This window comes from Palaemon carinicauda, chromosome 13, assembly GCF_036898095.1.
Source record: "Palaemon carinicauda isolate YSFRI2023 chromosome 13, ASM3689809v2, whole genome shotgun sequence".
In the NCBI taxonomy this organism is placed as follows: Eukaryota; Metazoa; Arthropoda; class Malacostraca; order Decapoda; family Palaemonidae; genus Palaemon; species Palaemon carinicauda.
This window is the reverse complement of record NC_090737.1, coordinates 19,080,035-19,085,034: the sequence shown is the minus strand read 5'-3', so window position 1 is coordinate 19,085,034 and position 5,000 is coordinate 19,080,035. Positions and strand designations below refer to the sequence as shown.

Here is a 5,000-nt window from a genome sequence, read left to right as displayed (position 1 = left end):
TGGAATAAGAGTAAAATAAAGAAAATGGAATGATTCAAAGGAAAGAAAGCGGAATGGTAGAAAATAAATTATTCTTTGAACCAAAGTGACGATTTAAGGACCCCTTAGTAACGCCTACAGTGAACCACCTGAAGTATACTGATTGTCCTAACCACTGACGGAATCAAATCTCCTTACATAGTTTAAATAATGCCATGACGAAGTGAATAGATTTCCTAAGTAAGTTAATGCATTTTGTTAATTAATGTCTTAGAAGAATTTGTTCAAATTCCCGGAGGAAAGTTATTTCCGTAGTGAGTTCGTTCTACGCCTTCAGGATTTATTACAAATGACATAAATGACATAATTACAGACACAATTACAAAAAACTTACTTTGATCTTCCTGCAGACAGATGATCGCCCATGATGGAAGTAAAGCAGTTTTCTACGGATCAATCACCAGAGGGCCACTCGACTGAAAAAATATTTCACAAAGTTGATATGTAAAGTATATGAATCCATCTTCTCTGCATAAATTTTATCGAAAACAAACGCATTGAAGTATAAAAAAAATAAATGTTTTCAGAAGCCTCCTAAATTATTCTTCTTTTCGTAGATCTATATCAATTGTGGAAAAACGCATTAATGAGAGGAAAACCAAAAGGAATCATTTACGCGAGGTAAAGAAATTAAAGGAGAAATAAATAAAATAGACTAAGGATCACAATTATTGAAATGAATTCAGTAAATATCAGTTGTTTTTTTCCCATTTCCTTTATGTTGCCAACCAATCGACCCATTGTCATCAATCTAGAGAAAAATGTTTCCCCATTTTAATGAATTCAAACCCTTAAATATAACTGGTTTTCCCATCTTGAAAATTCAAATCCTTATACATAACTGGTTTCTCCATCTTAAAAAATTCAAACCATTAAACATGAATTGTTTTTCCATTTAAAAAAATAAGACCATTAAACATGAATTTTTATCCATCTTAAAAAATTCAAACCCTTATACATAACTGGTTTCCCCATCTTTAAAAAATTCAAACCATTAAACATAACTGATTTCTTCATCTTAAAAAATTCAAACCATTAAACATAACTGATTTCTTCATCTTAAAAAATTCCAACCATTAAACATCACTGATTTCTCCATCTTAAAAAATTCCAACCATTAAACATCACTGATTTCTTCATCTTAAAAAATACCAACCATTAAACATCACTGATTTCTTCATCTTAAAAAATTCCAACCATTAAACATCACTGATTACTTCATCTTAAAAAATTCAAACCATTAAACATCACTGATTTCTCCATCTTAAAAAATTCCAACCATTAAACATCACTGATTTCTCCATCTTAAAAAATTCCAACCATTAAACATCACTGATTTCTTCATCTTAAAAAATACCAACCATTAAACATCACTGATTTCTTCATCTTAAAAAATACCAACCATTAAACATCACTGATTTCTTCATCTTAAAAATTCCAACCATTAAACATCACTGATTTCTCCATCTTAAAAAATTCCAACCATTAAACATCACTGATTACTTCATCTTAAAAAATTCAAACCATTAAACATAACTGATTTCTTCATCTTAAAAAATTCCAACCATTAAACATCACTGATTACTTCATCTTAAAAAATTCCAACCATTAAACATAACTGGTTTCTCCATCTTAAAAAATTCCAACTATTAAACATCACTGATTTCTTCATCTTAAAAAATTCCAACCATTCAACATCACTGTTTTCTTCATCTTAAAAAATTCCAACCATTAAACATCACGGGTTTCTCCGTCTTAAAAAATTCAAACCATTAAACATCGCTGATTTCTTCATCTTAAAAAATTCAAATCATTAAACATAACGAGTTTCTCCATCTTAAAAAATTCAAACCATTCAACATCACTGTTTTCTTCATCTTAAAAAATTCCAACCATTAAACATCACGGGTTTCTCCGTCTTAAAAAATTCAAACCATTAAACATCGCTGATTTCTTCATCTTAAAAAATTCAAATCATTAAACATAACGAGTTTCTCCATCTTAAAAAATTCAAACCATTCAACATCACTGTTTTCTTCATCTTAAAAAATTCCAACCATTAAACATCACGGGTTTCTCCGTCTTAAAAAATTCAAACCATTAAACATCGCTGATTTCTTCATCTTAAAAAATTCAAATCATTAAACATAACGAGTTTCTCCATCTTAAAAAATTCAAACCATTCAACATCACTGTTTTCTTCATCTTAAAAAATTCCAACCATTAAACATCACGGGTTTCTCCGTCTTAAAAAATTCAAACCATTAAACATCGCTGATTTCTTCATCTTAAAAATTCAAATCATTAAACATAACGAGTTTCTCCATCTTAAAAAATTCAAACCATTCAACATCACTGTTTTCTTCATCTTAAAAAATTCCAACCATTAAACATCACGGGTTTCTCCGTCTTAAAAAATTCAAACCATTAAACATCGCTGATTTCTTCATCTTAAAAAATTCAAATCATTAAACATAACGAGTTTCTCCATCTTAAAAAATTCAAACCATTCAACATCACTGTTTTCTTCATCTTAAAAAATTCCAACCATTAAACATCACGGGTTTCTCCGTCTTAAAAAATTCAAACCATTAAACATCGCTGATTTCTTCATCTTAAAAAATTCAAATCATTAAACATCACTGATTTCTTCATCTTAAAAAATTCAAACCATTAAACATCGCTGATTTCTTCATCTTAAAAAATTCAAATCATTAAATATAACGAGTTTCTCCATCTTAAAAAATTCCAACCATTAAACATAACGAGTTTCTACATCTTAAAAATTCCAACCATTAAACATCACTGATTTCTCCATCTTAAAAAATTCCAACCATTAAACATCACTGGTTTCCCCCACTTTAATATCCAGCAATTTAAACCTTACAAGTTATTTATATTTCCTTTTTCATAATAGCTTCATTCTCATTGACACATACTTTAGTAAGTTCATTTTCTTCTATTATTTTCACGAACATCAAAGGTCTTAACTTCAATTCCCCGGAAGAAAAGACACCTAAAGAAATCTTTTCAAACATTCCAACTTTTACCTACTTTGGAACTCATTCCAAGAATTTCGAAAAGTTAAGAGCTTCTTTTCTTGTCTCATCCACTCTATCACTCATTCATTATTTCCGCCATTACTAGAAACTTTCATTCACAAAAACCTTCCTGAATCACCTCGCAATCTTTCAAATCTTTCCCTGACTTTCCTATTATTCGGAAAACATTTCGATAATGATCAGTATGGGTTATTTTGCCTTACATTCGACACTTTCAGACTCTTGGAACGGGTTATTTGCGTTTTGTTATGGAAGACACACAGACAAATAATAAAATGTACTGCTCAAAAGCAGACAAATAATGAAATGCACTGCTCAAAGCAAAATAATAATGAAATACGCTGTTCAAAATGCATGAAATATACTGCTCAAAGCAGACAAATAATGGAATGCCCTGCTCAAAAGCAGACAAATAATGAAATACACTACTCTAAGTAGACAAATAATGGAATGCACTGCTCAAAAACAGATAAATAATGAAATGCACTGGTCAAAATCAGAAATATTAAAGTCCCTGCTCATAAGCAGACAAATAATGCAATGGTCAAAAGCAGAAAAATAATGAAATGCACTGGCAAATGCAATGGTCAAAAGCAAACAAATAATGAAGCGCAAAAGCACTGCTCAAAAGCAGAAATCTCAATATAAAGTTTTCGTTGTACAACGATTAATTTGGTGAATATTAAAACCAAAGTAATCTTTTCTGCTGAATCTTAATATAGTCAATAATATAACTATGGATTTCATATTAAGCAAACTAACGTTAGAACTTTTCTGGTCAAATCATAACAAAAATAATACTCTATCTGAAAGGAAAAGCACGTGGTGCATGGAGAAAAAATCTAAACATGTTCTAGATTTCGCATGTTAAATAGATGTTAATATTAATTCATTAATTGGAAATTTACGTTAATATCGGGCAATTCAACAAGGTCATTAACACCACTTGAAGGGGGGAGGGGGGGTTTGCATTGAAATGCTCAGTAGAACGATAAACGGCTGTATACAGACAGCAAACGTCATCCATGTCAGTTTCCTGTAATATTTCCACTGTCTTGGGTTAGATTCTAGTTCTCTTGCTTGAGGGTACACTCGGGCACACCTTCCTATCCAATTTCTCTTCCCTCTTGTTTTGTTAAAGTTCTTATAGTTTATATAGGAGATATTTATTTTACTGCTGTTGCTCTTCTTAAAATATTTTATTTTTCTTAGTTTCCTTTCCTCGCTGAGCTATTTTCCCTGCTGGAGCCCCTGGGCTTATAGTATCCTGCTTTTCCAACTAGGGTTATAGCTTAGCTAGTGATAATAATAATAATAATAATAATAATAATAATAATAATAATAATAATAATAATAATAATAATAGTACCTTGGTTCCATTAACCATTTTCTCGCCCTTTAAGTAATTTCACTAACAAGACCAATCAGAGATTTCAGACCTCCGCCATAAATATTGTCAACATTCTACTCAAGTCTATAGACCAGTGGTTCCCAAACTATCTTACCTGACGCCCCCTTTTTGCTTCCAGTAGACCCGTACGCCCCCCACTCCTCTCTTTTTTTTTTTATATGAAATGATTCTTACATTTATTTCCTAGCATTGTACAGGAAAAAAGATTTCTGTGTGTAATACATTTTAATAATGAAAGCCAATCAAACAAATAATAGTACATTACAGTAAATAAAAACGAAACATTTGGCTCAAAGTGAGCGAAAAAAAGTTTGAACATTAGCAAATTGGCAAAATTGAGTTGCCATTTTAAAAATAGATAATTTGAAAACATGGCATATAATATTTGGAAATACTTATGAGACTAAGGCACAATTTCTGGTTAAATTTAGTGAGATGGATGCATGTATGTAATAACAGATATTTGTTCTTTTAATGATTTTATTATT

General features: G+C 30.5%; 1 long non-coding RNA gene across 1 annotated transcript in view; it reads right to left on the bottom strand.

Annotated features, from left to right (window-relative positions):
* LOC137651900 (uncharacterized) overlaps window positions 1-5,000 on the bottom strand; it is a 207,335-nt gene that overhangs the window by 183,425 nt on the left and 18,910 nt on the right. The window contains exon 2 of the long non-coding RNA XR_011046126.1: window positions 374-455. This is a non-coding gene — a long non-coding RNA (uncharacterized lncRNA). The remainder of the gene's footprint in view (window positions 1-373; window positions 456-5,000) is intronic.